The sequence below is a fragment of the Bicyclus anynana genome, chromosome 15, assembly GCF_947172395.1.
Source record: "Bicyclus anynana chromosome 15, ilBicAnyn1.1, whole genome shotgun sequence".
In the NCBI taxonomy this organism is placed as follows: Eukaryota; Metazoa; Arthropoda; class Insecta; order Lepidoptera; family Nymphalidae; genus Bicyclus; species Bicyclus anynana.
Genome location: NC_069097.1, coordinates 8,629,375 through 8,646,507, shown reverse-complemented (window position 1 = coordinate 8,646,507; position 17,133 = coordinate 8,629,375).

Here is a 17,133-nt window from a genome sequence, read left to right as displayed (position 1 = left end):
TTCCATCCATATGTCATCCCTAGAACTCGTACTAAGTAAGCCATATGCTTCTTTGTTTCTTTTATGTTTTTAGGGTATGAAACTCCTTCTCGAGGTCAATGATTTGTATTTCTTACAACCTGGACATCTTTAGGATGAAAGTGAATAGACATTTTCTAGACAAACGCATCCTACCTTAGGCCACATCTACCTATGCCAACTATATATCTACGCCATTTACGATCTACATCAGGAGAGATCGTGGTCAAGCGCGAGCTTATTCTATAAACAAAACATTAAAATTTGAGAGCCACAACATACATAACAGAGCACTTGTATAAGACTTTGGTTTATAATTGTACCTGCGCATAAAAGGTAGTTGCCAACGCAGATGACCGCCATTTTGGTGAAACTTATATGCCGGGGTCTTATTTGACTGTGTTATTGCATACCTACCAATACCAGACTGTGAGAAAAACTGCAGCACTAATCTGTCATCGACAAAGATAATATCTTATTGTAAGTAGGTAAGTGTTTGATAACATTTAAAAAGATAAGATTACACGAACTGAATATCACGTGTAAAAAATAAATATTACACGTGGAATAGAACATCTTCTTCTTGTTTAGGACTTTAGGTACTTGTAGGGCCGGCCCGCCCATACGGCGAACGGAGCAATCGCTCCAGGCGCCAAATCCTAGAGGGCGCCTAAATGGTAAAGAACGTAGGTCACTCGTACTTTGCACTCACAATTGATATAGGTAGGTATATAATTATCATTAGGAGCAAACAGGAGAGACGCCATAATTGGATCTCGCTCCATTCTAAAATTTAGTTCGGGCCGGCGCTGGGTACTTGTAACTCATCAACTTCTCTACCTTGACGGTAGACATGTCTACTGAGATTTAATACAAATAATACCTAGGTTTTTGATCGAACTCCACAGAATTTCATTCCTGTTCAAAAAATATAGGTAGGTAACCTACCTATAAGACCTAAAGAGTAAGCGAATGAGGATAACCGATATGAAAGTTTTAGAGACATTAAGGTGATATGATAATAATAGACTTGAGTAGGTCGTGTCGTACGAAAATGACTATCGAAAAGCTATCGAATGACGAATCGACCAATAACACTGAATCGGAAATATTGCTCTCTCTTTAGTCCCAACAGCCAACTGAGGGCCTAGTGGCAGTTTGATACTGGGACGATCGCGTTCACGTAAACGCGAATTTCTAAGGAATCGAAACAGCGCCATCTAGTGGCACTACTGCACAACTGTTTTAATTCCATATAAATTCTCGTTTACGATAACGCGATAGTACCTAAAAATATGAACACATTGAGAACTCCCTCTAGGCACGAAAGATTTCTCTGTTGTCTGTGGTATCGCTCTCGCGATATTTCCGGTACGGCGTTAATCAGGGTGTAATCAGTCTGTACATTACGACCTCAGTACAAATTGCATATGCCTTCTTGGTTCACTATTTGCTCAATAGATGGCGCTTTAAGGCACTTTGACTAGTAGGATTCTGAGGTAATCTTATTAAAAAAAAATTATAACCTTGTGCAGCTTGTGACATTTTGTTTAATTTTGTAGACGAAACGGTTTTATTTCTTCTGCTTTCTTCATGGTGTTTTTTTGCGTTGATCTTTCCCAACGACTTGGCTTTTTTTATGGATTTTGGTGACTGTTATAAATCGTTTTGACCTGTGCTTTACTTTGGATTCCGAGAACTCTGTTATATATATCTTATCTTGAGATTTAGTAGAGTTCTGTTTTTATATTGTCGTGCAGATTTTTTACAGTTAATTGGTGTAAGTCAACAAATATATTGTTATGCGGTACCACTAGAAGTTTTGACGAAGATGACTCTATTCAAAGAGACGGGAGTGGTTTATGTTCACCAAAGGTGAAACAATAAATAATTATATGTATCCTATTTGTGTTTTTATTATTTGTATCCGAATTCCTAAATAAAATAATCATAGAATTAAAGAACAGTTAAAACTAATAGGTAAACATTATGTTTATGCCTCTATGGATATAGGTATATACCTATATGTAAATCGACGCCCATTTTATACTTATGGGTATATCTTATAATTTTAGTAGTTCTCTATCTGCTCACATGATGGCGCTAAGCGAAGATGGCATCTGAGGACTCTATACCCTATATTCAATGTACTCTATGGCGTTAATGGTCGATTTGTCTTCACAAGATAATGTCGTAGATCGCATGTTGGGCCTAAAGAAAAATAAATCTTCATATTTCGTTTTTGAATTCAGTTTACTTGGGCGAATACATATTCAATAAAGCAAGACTTATTATAAAAATAATGTTAGCTATAATTGATGTAACTTACCTAGGTATTACAACAAAGGAAATAAATCTTTGTCTAATATTTACATGTTCTCAGTAAAAAAATATGCAAATTTTTCATGCGAGTAGAACAAAGATATTTGCATGTTCTTAAAGGTTATTTTGTACATTAGGTTTAATATAATAAGGCGATGCTTATTATTAAACACGCGGCATCTAATTTAATGCCGAGTGCTGACGTTTATTATCCGAATTGTTTAGGTGTGGGAATGCCTTTTCCGGCGTCTGTGTTCCTGCCACCTACAAGCAATGATATTAAATACTGTTAGATGTGCTACTAGCGCATGAAAAATGAGGCGCTCAAAAGAGGAAATTTATACAAAAATCAGTGTTAATTGTGGTCAACAACGAACGTTATTTAAACAAATAATACTTAAATATCGTCTACAATGTCGAGTTGTGTGTTCAAGAAGTGTAAAATTTATACAAATATATATAAATAAATAATAATTAGGTAACACTGACTTTAGGAATAGAACGCGCTTGCCTAGAAAATGCCTATTCACTTTTGCCAGGCGCAAAGATGTTTATATTGTTGGCAATGATAATTTTATACTATAGATCGGTTACGCCCCTACAAAATCACGACAGAAAGTGATCCGAATAATAGGCTACACTACTGAGCGCACACATGCATAATTTTGTCTTTAATACCATTAATATATAGTTAGTCTTTACACTTCCCATTTACACAACTCGACGTTGTAGACGATATTTAGGTACTATTTGTTTAAATAACGTTCATTGTTGACCACACAACATTGAGTTGTGTATAAATTTCCTCTTTTGAGCGCCTCATTGTTCATGCGCAAGTAACACATGTATCAGTATTTAACATCATTGCTTAAAGAGACACAAAGAGGTCAGTTTCTGTACGTTCAGGGAGGCTATTCTGTAACGATATTTTTATCACTTCGACAGTATGAGCTTCGAAATCGCATCTATCGCTCTCTGTCTATAGTATCATGTTAGACAGAGAGAGATAGAGGTGTATTCGAAACTCGCACTTGCAAGTTAAACAAAACATCATTACAGAATAAGCCTACAGATCCTTAAAAAGCTGTTAATAACGAATTCAATACAGACAAGGGATTCCTAGTTGATAAAATAATGTACCGGTTGTATCGAGAGCCATGAAATGAACAGAGTTTGTTACTCCGGGACAGCGAGTGCGATATACCGAACATGCACCGGATATGTTACAAGTTAACAAGATAATTCGCCTCGCCCACTGTACTGGTCAATTGCTCAAATTAGTTCTAATATGCCCCTTATCACGTTGGTATAAGGTTGTTATTTTTTTCAATTAAACTCTGATTTATTGGTTTTGCCGTGGAAGACAAGGTCATCCGAGAAGATCATGAAACTTAAAGGGTAAATGGTGTCACTCTGAAGTATGTTTTTGTTAGGTACAATAGTGGCAATACTGTGACTATCGCGTAACCGTAACGCGAAGGAATTGAAACAGTTGTACAGTCGTGCCACTAGATGGCGCTGTTTAAATTTTTTTGAAATTCGCGTTTACGGTTGCGCAATCACAGTATGAAATGGGCCGATTGGGGTTTTATTAATTGGTTTGATCCTCGCCCCGCCCCGCGGCGGGAAAGCGGATCTCAACGTCGTGTGTCGTCCAGCCCCAGAAGGGGGAGAGTGAGTCTCAAGGGACAAGGATCGAAAAGAGAAAATAACTTGTAGGGAGTCAAGAAGGCGTCCCGGGAACACGCAAAGAGCAAGTACCGGGTTCGCCCTCCCTCGATTCGGCCCAAATTACCGAGAGGTTGAAAGGGCCATGGGAGGTGGTGGGTTATCCCAGGATCCTCGCCCCGTTGGACTTTTGTCGTAATACTGTTGTCCCCGACGTACCGTACGTTTTTCAAATGTATGTTTGATTTGAAAAAGTGGTCGATTTATATTTTACTACCTACCTAAATGAGATTAACATTAATCTATGAGTATGATATAAACTATGCAGCGCCTTTTTAACCATTTAGAAGTGGAAATTAAAATATTATAGAATCATTTTTATACGACCTTTCAGGCCCTATTACACCCCTTTTATTGTATTTTTTTACGATAGAAAGTAGCGTATGTTCTTCTCCAAGCTTTCATTTATCATTACACCAAATCTCATTAAAATCGACTCAGTGGGCATAGCAATAAAAAGGTATACAGACAAACTTATAAAGTTACTTAAAAAGGTAAGACAGACTTATGACTTGCACATTTCTAATATTAGTTTGTTCGATAAGAAGATGAACAGTTTTTTAAAAAAATAAGAACGGAAAATTTACGAGATATTTTAAATTTATGATTAATAGTCGACATGTTACACAAATAGAAGTTGATTGTTTTGAATTCTTGGCTTCGTTGTATATGAAGCATAAAATGCTTGTTGAAAAGCAAAATTGCTTTGGTATTTTTATGTTTATTCTATTAGGTACATGGTGTGACCACGAAAATTTCGCTTCAGTCAATCATCACCGTTGCAATGGTTAATGGGCTGGACCAACGACATTTTATACTATATATATGTTACCTGCCTACAAAATCACCGCAAAATGTAATCTGAATATAGCGACTCCACTGATCGCACACATGCACAATTTTGTGTTTATTTACATTATATATTTATGTATAGGTAGGTATACAGGATACAGAAGGGCCGTGATAGCCCAGTGGAAATGACCTCTGCCTCCGATTCCGGAGGGTGTGGGTTCGAATCCGGTCCGGGGCATGCCTTCCACGTTCCTTCAACTTTTCAGTTGTGTGCATTTTAAGAAATTAAATATCACGTGTCGCAATCGGTGAAGGAAAACATCGTGAGGAAACCTGCATACCAGAGAATTACATTAATTCTCTGCGTGTGTGAAGTCTGCCAATCCGCATTGGGCCAGCGTGGTGGACTATTGGCCTCACCCCTCTCATTCTGAGAGGAGACTCGAGCTCAGCAGTGAGCCGAATATGGGTTGATGACGAGTTATACAGTTTTTACAGTTTCTGAATACACAACGCGAAATTGTATACAATTTTTAGGTAGGTATTATTTTATGTATAATATTTCACTCAATCAATCATCATCATTCCAATGGTTAATGGGCTAGACTCTACATCAAGAGGTCTTAGGTTCGAACCCGACCGTTGGACTATAGTCATATATTATGACTATAATATTAAACAGATTAAACACCTAATAAGAGGGGAAAAGAGAGTACATTACTACTTTAAAGAAACACCTAATAATATTGGTTCAAATCCTGGATCATGTTTTCTATGATCAGGCTAAGAGCTAATAAGCTTGTTTTTCTTTTAAATTTTTTTTTAGTAAATTTCAGTCCCGAGTTTTGGAACTATGTGGACTTTACTCCCCTGTACTTGGAGAGCACGTTACATATCTAGTAATGATCATATCAGAGTCAAAACTTAAACCCGTTAACTCGAGTTGAAACGGTGTGGTGGATTTAAACTGTATCCCCTCTCCTCTCCTTACTTAGTGGAACGTTAAAGTAAGCTAATGAAGTCGCGTTTGGAATTAAAAAGAATAAAAATAAATAACGTTTTTAATGATAAATGTCTCAGTCGAGTTGAATCGTCTGATTGCTCAATAAAAATAGCTTCCTCAAAACAGAGCCCCTCAGTGATAAGCGGCGGGCAATCAATTATAATTCCGTCTGATTGACTGGTGATCTCACCGGCGCCAATCGTTCGAGATATCTGGCTATAACCCGCCATCCCACTAGTCAGGCTATTCACTAACATTGCCACCTAATAAAGTTATCATCAAATCAATAACAACCGCGTTTTTCGTACAAAGTTATAAACGCTCCCTCCCTAACTCCCTCCCTTGTGAGGGGATATGGAGATAAGACCCACTGCGGGCTAATTAGAGACACTATCAGATGCTAATGATAATACCGGAACCAACAACCATCAATCAATAACTTCCCAACTCCGAGCTGAGAATTTTAACTGATTCTATTAGTAGAAAGGAAAACTCAATACTTTTCTTAAATAGTCCTACACAGGATTCGAACCCACGACCTCGTATTCCAAAACCACTGGACCAACGAGGCAAACCGCGGGTTGTCGGCTGATAATTAAATAGGCAAGAATCTTAGGTGTAAGTAGAGATGTGTGTATTTGGTATTGTAAAAAATTTAATATAGTAGTTAAGTATATCATGCATATACTTGGTCGCTAACTATGGACTTAATAAGAAGGCTCAGAGTCGCACAGCGGGCGATGGAGCAAGCTATCTCTGCGTGACCAGAAATGAGGAGTCCCGCAGAAGAACCAAAATCACCGACATAGCTCAACGAGTCGCGAAGCTGAAGTGGCAATGGACGGGGCACATAGTTCGAAGAGCTGATGGACGTTGGGGTCCCAAGCTGCTGGTATTAGGACCTCGCATTAGAAAACGCAGTGTTAGTAGATCAGATGGACTGACGACATCAAGCGAGTCGCAGGGATTCGCTGGATGCAAGCGGCTCAGTATCGTGATGTTTGGAAGTCCCTACAAAAGGCCTATGTCCTGCAGTGGACGTCTATCGACTGATAAGATGAAGTATATTAATATGATTATTATGTACCTAGGTAGAATACCCACTTACTGTGTTATGTTCATACTCGTTCTGGCCATGATATTCTTTACAGTTTTACAACTCTGAACCAATGATAATTATATCTATAGGTTACGTCCCTACAAAATCACCGCAAAAAATGATCCGATTTTAGCGAATCCACTGAGCGCACACATGCACATTTTTTGTATATTTATGTAAGTATATGTATATAGTTTTTACACTTCCTGAACACACAACTCGACTTTGTACTCGTAGACGACATTTAAGTATTATTTGTTGAAATAACGTTCGTTTTGTGTTAATAAGCAACTAAATTAAATTAAGTCAATTTTCCTCATTTGTCCGCCTCAGTTTTGATGGGATAGTGCCCCATCTCAATAAAATATCATTGCATCAGCTGTTATGACATTATTATTATTTTATACCTAGGCTACCTAGGAACCAAAGACTACATACTAGCTTGTGTTGTATTGTATGAAAACTCGTTCTGGCTATGATATTTTCCAGAGTTCTCTCTCGACCACTGATTATTCATAAAAAGGGAAGTACCTACACTCATTAACAAGTAAATCATCGGCTATATTTGTACCTCTACTGTGAATCACTGTTTGTACGTGGGCACTAACTACTGACTACTGATACAGTCTGTGCTCACTGTATGCTAAATTTTACACAATTACATCTACATGTAGCTCTCAAGATCAAGGCTAAACAGATGGTAGTTATCATTACGCTTATTAATAAAGCAAACTATGACTTATGGTGAATACGAATAATTTAGAAATAATAGGTAGCATTGGTTAGGCATATGTTAGGCAATATTTTGTTCCAACTTCCAACAGTTTCAGAAATTTAGTTGCTTTGCATAGGGCTAATTTTTTTTGTCTCTAGAGGGGGGGAGGGGGTTTGGCTTGGTATAGTGATTTAAACGAGTATCATTGGTTATTTTTGATAAACTAATATTTTGTTCCAAATTCTAATAATTTCAGTTATATTTAGTGATGCGCCGACTAGTTGCCGACTAATCGGCAAAGTCGCCGACTAGTCGGTAAAGCCGATTAGTCGGCAAAAAGCGCCGACTAGTCGGCTTATTATTTTGTATGTATTTCTTAATAATATTATGTATTGAGGAAGAAAAAAACATCTTTACTAAAGATTTTCTTTTTGACATGATTAAATTTTAAAACAACTCTTTAACTTTCATTAACAAAAATAGTACTATTTGTAAAAAAAAAATATTTATCATGTCACTTGCTTGAAAAAAATACTTTTGCCCAGCTATATCAGCAAGCAATTAAGAAAAACACATCGACACACTCGCAAGCGAATTGCGCTTAAATCAGCTGTATATAAACATAGCTTTACGGAAATCCCCGACCCGCGATCGGCATTGCCGACTAATCGGCCGACTAGTTGGCATCTTTGCAACCGACTAATCGGCTAGTCGGCTAATCGGCAAAAGTCATAGTCGGCGCATCTCTAGTTATATTTCACTCGGTAAAGCAAGTCGACATTAGAGGCGATAGGAATTTGGTTGCTTTGTATAGAGCAATTTTTTTTTCTATTTTGTAATAGGTACCTCTAACTCAGCTAGGTATTATGCAGACTTGTATTCTGTCAGTTTGACGTTCACGTCCATGGATATATCTTTTACCAGACTTCCCATGGTTTATAATCTTGAAAATTATGTTGATGTTACTGCCTTGTTGGCTCAGTGATTAACGTTATGTAGCTTCGAGTCATGAGGTTCTAAGTTCGAGTCCTAAGACGGGCTATGTATACTTAAGCTTTTCTTTCTGCGAAGCTTCGTAGAACACTTTGCCGTTGGTTCCGTCTTCGTTATCATTAACATCTGATTATGATTGTCACACACAATAACCCTCCGAGCCACAGAATCAGAGTTGTGAGTTGCTCCATATGATCCATGTCACCTCTACTGCCGGCCTATTATGTAACTTGATGTACCATTCAAATAAATCAGTCACCACATATTTATTTATTCATTGTGTTTTAATATTCATAATTGTGATTATCTACGTGTGGGTTCGAATCCGATCGAGGGCATGCACCTCCAACTTTTTCAGTCGTGTGCATTTTAATAAATTAAATATCACATGTCTCAAAACGGTGAAGGAAAAACATCGTGAAGAAACCTGCATACGAGAGAATTTTCATAATTCTCTGCGTGTGTGGAGTCTGCCAATCCGCATTGGGCCAGCGTGGTGGACTATTAGCCTAACCCCTCTCATTCTGAGAGGAGACTCTAGCTCAGCAGTGAGCCGAACATGGGTTGATAATGTAAGGTGGGAGCTCTTACTTTCTAATGACCCATTAAAATGGGCTGAAAATGACACTGGCTGGTTTTACGCATAGTTGGTGTTTCAGTAGGAACAAGGAAAAGGAATGAAAAACTATTTGTAGCTGTGTCAAGGTTCGATGCTCGACCGCGATGTATATACGTCAGCAATACGGTACGATGGAAGTTTTGTATATTAGCTACACTTCTACAGATATTCTGACAAAATAGTTTCAATCTAGGTATATTATTATTGTAATAACTGAATCTGAAGCATTTTTCGTTAGCAAAACAGATTTACGGCATCCGTACATCATTATCAACCCATTCGGCTCACTGCTAAGCTCGAGCCTCCTCTCAGAATGAGAGGGGTTAGGCCAATAGTCCACCACGCTGGCCCAATGCGGATTGGCAGACTTCAAACACGCAGAGAATTAAGAAAATTCTCTGGTATGCAGGTTTCCTCACGATGTTTTCCTTCACCGTTTGAGACACGTGATATTTAATTTCTTAAAATGCACACAACTGATAACCTTTGACGTATTTTGATTTTTTAGTCAAATATAAAGATGTTAGTACAGGGTCAAAAACAACGTAAACAAGATGATTATGTTTGTTTTTAGAAATACAATTACACGCAAAAGTGTTTTCCATTTCAAATATTGTTGGTTTGTAAACAGAGGATGTAATTTACCTAAAATTTCATTTGCTAACATCAAAAGATGACGCACTATATGAACTTCAATAAAACATTTTATTGAATAGGTAATTATTATTTTTAACGATTATTATGGTATGACTAGTCGAGGTCTGCTCGTATGAAATTTTATACACAAATATAGCGGGTACCATGAATTTTTCCAGAAGAAAAAGTAGCCGACTTTAATACACTGTAATATCTCTATCGGACTGTCTCCGTTCAAAATATTCTCTACGTGTGTGAAGTCTGCCAATCTGCAATGGGGCAGCGTGGTGGACTATTGGCCTAACCCCTTTCGTTCTGAGTGGAGACCCTCGCTCGACAGTGATTCTGGGTTAATGATGATGATTATGGTGATGAAAAAACATTGTGTTCGTCTGTCATCAACAATATTAGTCATGTATTAATTATTTACGTGCATGTCAAATGTGTCAATGCTATGATGATAAAAGAAGTGCGTCCTTGCACGTGTTGTAATAAATAGGTATCGGTACCTACTCGTATACCTTTAGTCCTACAGTCGACATACGATAGCCAACAGTTTTATTACTTAACACCTTGTTGTTATTATAATATCCATTTAAACCAGTAATATTTAATTACTTAACTGCCTCATTGGTCCCGTGGTTAGCTGGTTCAGCTACGGACAATGAGGTCCAGGGTTCGAATCCCGGGTCAGGCCAACAAAAACAAATTGGGATTTTTCTTACAAGGAAAATCTTAATAGCAGCCTGGAGTTGGGAAGTTGGCGGTGTTAGTACACCCCCGTGCCTCGGAGAGCACGTAAAGCCGTCGGTCCTGCGCCTGATCTCTCACCGGTCGTGTCGGTCTGCCGTCCCATCGGATTTCGAGAGTGAGGGAAGAGAGAGTGCACCTGTGCTTGCGCATACACTTGTGCACTATAATATCTCCTGCGTACATGGTTAATCTCACCATGAGATTATCCGCCGTGACCGAAAAAAAAAAAGTCGGTCGGGAGCATATTATTATTATTTAATTACTTGCAGTAATCTATTTATGGACATACGGGGCCGCTGGAAGCTGGCAACTCGAGAGTAGTGCTAACATGCTACCAACGACAATCATCTCATGAGGATAAATAGACAAATTTCTATCAATAGCAGCGCAAACGGAAATACAGTATCTCTGACTGCGTTTGTACGAAAGAGATGAAACTGGGAAAACGCCACCATTAGTCGACATTTTGTCTATTTCTCTTCACATACTAGGCCCACTGAAGAGACGAGGTTTTGAGCTACCTGCTCGCAGCGCATGTAACTCGCTTGATGTCATGGGTCCACCTAATGTAGGCTCGATCAACACTGCACTTGTGAATCTAAAAATAATTAGCACAGTTTTCATCTAGTACAGTCCATTATTGAGCTTTTATTTATTCTATGTTTTTGTAGTAAAATCTTCAATTGAGAAAAGTGTGTTGTTATTTTCACAATTGAAATGAATGATTTTTTTATATGACCAATATTCGTATTCCCTCCAACTGGTCGGAAAAGACTGTGTATGTGAAATTCATATTAACGACACGCGATCGCGGCACGATCCAAACTCCGTTTGGATCGTGCCGCGATGCAAGAACCAGCTCATGACTAAGGGCCCCGTATGGGTTCGAAACTAGTCGGGCATACTCCGACGTAATATCACGTGAGTTTTAGCCGTGTTTCATAATCATTTAATGTGTATGTGAAAACAGCGGACGGGAATTGAACCACGACCTCTCGGTGATATGTCCGGCCCCCTTAACCGTTAAGCTATTTAGGGTTGCCACTAACATTATCGACCTAAACCAAGAGTCGTCTCTAACGTCGTAACCATGAAAGAAAATATTATCTACTCTATTACTCAGCATAGGTAGGTGTCCACAATTTCTAGAAGTCTAGATTGACTCTAACCTACGTTAGCAACAATCTTTTTTTTTTTTTTTTATTATTCTTTACAAGTTAGCCCTTGACTACAATCTCACCTGATGGTAAGTGATGATGCAGTCTAAGATGGAAGCGGGCTAACTTGTTAGGAGGAGGATGAAAATCCACACCCCTTTCGGTTTCTACACAGCATCGTACCGGAACGCTAAATCGCTTGGCGGTACGTCTTTGCCGGTAGGGTGGTAACTAGCCACGGCCGAAGCCTCCCACCAGCCAGACCTGGACAAATTAAGAAAATCTCAATCTGCCCAGCCGGGGATCGAACCCAGGACCTCCGTCTTGTAAATCCACCGCGCACACCACTGCGCCACGGAGGTCGTCAATCTAAACGAATTTTACTACCGGAAATCTGCAATCTAATACTGTATCCTACAAATTGTTAATTATAAAAATTTATTAAAGGATATTAATTGTTAAGAAGTAACTATGCGCATATTAGAGAAATCGATATTTCACTAAATAAAACGCATAATTGCACCGTTCCTATATTTGGCTGAGTTACGTGTTCATTATTCTAGAAGCTTCTATTGTGGACACAGAATAAAAATCATACAGAATGAGTCTTTACAAGGAGCGCGATGAAGCCAGTGAAACCCATAAAAAAAACCAACGTCACGCGTCTCCTTGACAATTCGCATAAACAAACTTTTTTCATAAATTGTATTTCAAAATTTAACACTAACAACAATTACATAAATTAATATTAATACATATATACCAATAAAAATAAAAAAAATAAAAAAGTATTCCATCTTATTTCTTTAGTTTTTGTGAACAGTTTTTAAAATATCTAAAAACACAAGACGTCGTTTTTCTTAAATAATATTGAAAGTTACTAAAGCGACGCTTCGTACCAGTAGTCGTACTGACTCGAGAATGTACTCGTTTTTGAATTTTGTATTTGGAGCGGCTACGACAACGTGGTGTTCAACGTACGCTCTATCTGCCTATTATTGATTAATCTGTGATTGTGGATCTGTTATGTCATATTATTGACTTCCTTTCACCGAATGGTGGGTAGTGAAAGTAGCAAAAAGGGTAACCGACCGAAAACGTGACTCGTCACTTTAAACTGTCATCACCTACTATATTTATACAATTAAACTACTACTATATTTATTTAAATAAAGCAGAATCAATTTATGTATTACATATAAATACAATTGAAGTGCCTGTCCGTGATTTCAAAATAACTTTTTGTCAAGTGTTTATAAGTAGTTACACAAGTCAAGTGTTTATAAGTATTTACACGCTAATGGACGATCACTGCAGGACAAAGACATTTTGTAGGGTCATCCAAACATCATGATCCTGAGCTAGCTGCATCCAGCGAATCCCTACGACTCGTTCGTCATCGGCCCACCAGGTGGGGGGGTCGACCGACTCTGCGCTTTCTAGTGCGGGGTCGCCATTCCAGCAGCTTGGGACTCCAACGTCCATCGGCTCTTTGTCCTGTGTGCCCCGATTATTATTATTTACACGATACTAAAACACAAACTTCCTTACGAGATGACTAAGTCCAGAAGTGGATGTCCATCGGCTGATAATGACGAAAAAATTATGAAAACACAAATAAATTAGAGGGGGTAATTAAGAAACTTAAAGGTAAGCATCGATATAAATCTACGATCGATGCAGATAAGCTATGTTTTATCCAGGAAAAATCTATGGTTTGATTAGTGAAAAACTGATTTTCACGCGTGGCTAGTTACCACCCTACTCACAATGATGTAATAAGCGATTTAGCGTTCCGGTACAATGTCGTGTAGAAACCGAAAGGGGTGTGAAGTTTAATCCTCCTCCTAACAATCTACAAGCTTCCATCTTAAACTGCATCATCACTTACCATCAGGTGAAATTGTAGTCAAGGACTAAGTTGTAAAGAAAAAAAAATACTCCTACAATCAGTGATAATAAATAAGGTCGTTGCCTACAATAGGTAAGCATAAGTAGGAAACAATAGAATTTTGATCAAGGTGGAAGATACATACTCGTAAGTAAGTACCCACTACAGCCACCTAGCCAACTAGAAAGAATGGGAATGATATTAGCTATCGACAGGTCACGTGATCAAGATCTGGCATTTCCATACATTTTTCTAGTTTTCGAAGCGTTAGCGATCGTAGAAAGAGAATATACGTGCCACTTGGTTAGGGGGGCAAGTTCTCAGACCATACATAGATAATGATCGATATACTCGGAAATAGGTAGACTAAGCCTACCCACATTGGACATTGAACTCTATATTACTTGAACGTGATTGCCTTGAAGATATTATTACCTAGAAGTTATATTATGAGGCTAATACTTAATATAGACAAGTGATTTTTGTGTAGGTACCTACTTAATATATTTTTTGTAACGTACATAAGTCAACATACAAAACATAATCATTATAAACATCAAAGAAGTATGGATATAATATAACGTATCTTTTCCAAGTAAATCCGCTTACATTTGACTGCAACATCACTTACCATCAGCAGGGTTATTATGTATCTCGGTGTACGATTGAGAGTGATTGATTGACTCAAATAATGAGTCACTACATCGTTTTTCATCATATTTTCGTTTATGCAATTATTTAACATAGTATTTTCAACGAAATAAGTATCTACATTTTACATAAAGTGGCAGTAATATTGAAATGCCAGTAGCAATCAGTAAGATTATTTCAACGAAAAACCGTTATTTATGTATTAAAAATTTTAGGTACTCATTTGAAATAATCATGTTAGATGATGGTAAAACCAAAAGAAACACTGCCATTTAATGTAAAATGGCGTAGTTAAGATAATTTTGTTGAAATAACTATGTCAGATGATAACAATTACTAAAATACGATGAAAAACGATGTAGTGACTTACTATTTGAATGATACACTGACATAATACCCTGCAGGTGAGATCCCAGTATATATGTATATGCCATTATTTACCATGATTCATGACTCATCTTTACAGTCTAAAACCACAACTGGTGATGACATTTATTTGATGACCTAATTATTATTTGTAAAATGAAAATAAATGAGCGTCAATAAAATTCCGTTTAAAAAATTCTACTATACATAAAGTAAACAATTACTACTACCTACTTAAATATACACTTGTTAAATGCATAGGCAGTACCGTAGCGTGCCCTGTACCAAAATTAGTTAGCGGGCCCAATGGGGATGACGACTAGGTTGGAATATATTGATTTTTATAATAAATTCGGATAAATAAGGTCAATGTTAACTAATTTATACATAAGAAGTAAAGATTGACTGGATATTTGCAAAATAAATAAGATTATAAAATTTCAAAATCTAATAAAAATCTTTTATCGTAATAAAAAATTCATACAGTTTTAGCTTCCTTACATTAAATGTGACATTTTAAATTTATGAACTATAAACATAAATGCACAAATAACAAAGATATTAGTATTTTTTTTTGAACGCACATACAAATCCAACGATCATTACTTTCCCTACGACGTCATTAATTTGTGCCATTTTGTATGGGGCGTTTTTCAGTGATCCGCGGCAGCGTCTCAAATCTGACCCTTTAAATCCCTGTAGCTCCGAAAGTAATGACCGCAGATACCCTGTTACTTTTACAAAATTGCTTTACTATTAGCATACTCTTAATTTATATACAATTTAAAAAACTGTCATCATCCCTATTGAAGGGTAAAGATTTCTCACAAAAGAAACAAAAATGCTCGCTTATAATAAATATGACTTAACCTATTATGTAGAATATTTCCAACTTTTGGGTGTACGCCTAACCGGGGAAGAAAACTGTTTGTTTTTTTACATTTTTTGTAGATAATTTTGTGGTCTACAATTTTACCTTAGGTATATTTATGATTAAACTTACCGTTTTGCAGAAAATAACAAAAATCTCATATTTTTGACCATTTACCTTGAAATTTTCCTTACAGGGGAAATATGGGGAACTTCAAATTTTATTTTTATCATATTTTAAACAATCTTACTGATTTTCAGCTTCTTGGGAATTTATGTAACTTTACCCTGATTTTTTTGGTGTAATTTGACCGGTCTACGGGGAAAAAAACGGATTTTTGTTTGAGTGAAAACTTTGCAGATTTTCCTTTTTTTCTTTTCCGGGAAGCACCAGATTAAGATATATAAACATTTTATTAATTTTTGCTTTCAAACGAAAGGGGCCCGGGGGCCCCGTATCGTTGATACGGCTGCCCCCGATCCGATTCGAATTACGATCATCTGATCTTTAACAATAATGACCAGCGACCTTAAGTGTTAATTATCGTCCCAGAACATTCAATCGTTTGGCGGCACGACTTTGTCCGTGGAGTGTAACTGTAATTTTATACTTATACGAGAATAATGTACGGAAAGACCTGCGTTATTAAAAAAAAAAAAGAAAATCTTAAACTGACCCGTGCAACCTCTCTCAGTTAAGAAACACAGGTTAAACTAACATGCAGTCTACAGATTGAGAGATCAATTGTACAAAGAATTAGATAAACGAACTATTTCTACGCCACTTGAACGTGGTCGTAAAGTTGAAGGATCGTTTGCTCCGCGGTATGAGTCAGTCAGTACACGCGCACTCAACGCACTCGGCAATCGGCGGCGGACGAATACAAAAAATAACTTTTTGTACTAATACTCGCACTAACTGGTATATCATGGTGTTGGCATAATTCCAATACTATTGATAATCTGTGTATTTAATTGCAGTGTTGGTTCAGTACTCTATGTAGCAGCGGATCACGAGGTTCTGAGTTCGAATGCTGGACTGTACTTTGAAATACTGAGCTTTTTTTCGTCCATAATGGAGAGAGTGAACGTTAGAGTTTTTTTTATTCTTTACAAGTTAGCCCTTGACTACAATTTCATCTGATGGTAATGGATGATGCAATCTAAGAAGCGGGCTAATTTGTTAGGAGTAGGATGTAAATCCACACAATTTTCAGTTTCTACACGACATCGACAAGTAGCAAGTAACCCATAAAGAAGCGCCATATATTGAAAGTCGTTCCCGCCAGTTGATCACTACCCCTCTCTAACTCCCCACTCTTACACACGGAAACAAGTCGCGCCACCTGATGTCATATCCGTCTCAGACTACTATTTTTACACTATAGCACTATAGTATCACGTTAGACAGTAACGAATTCGAGGCTCATTGATTTGATCAATCCATAATCGGCTCACTGCTGAGCTCGTGTCTCCACTCAGAATGATAGAATAGATTTCTTGTATTCACTGACACAGGT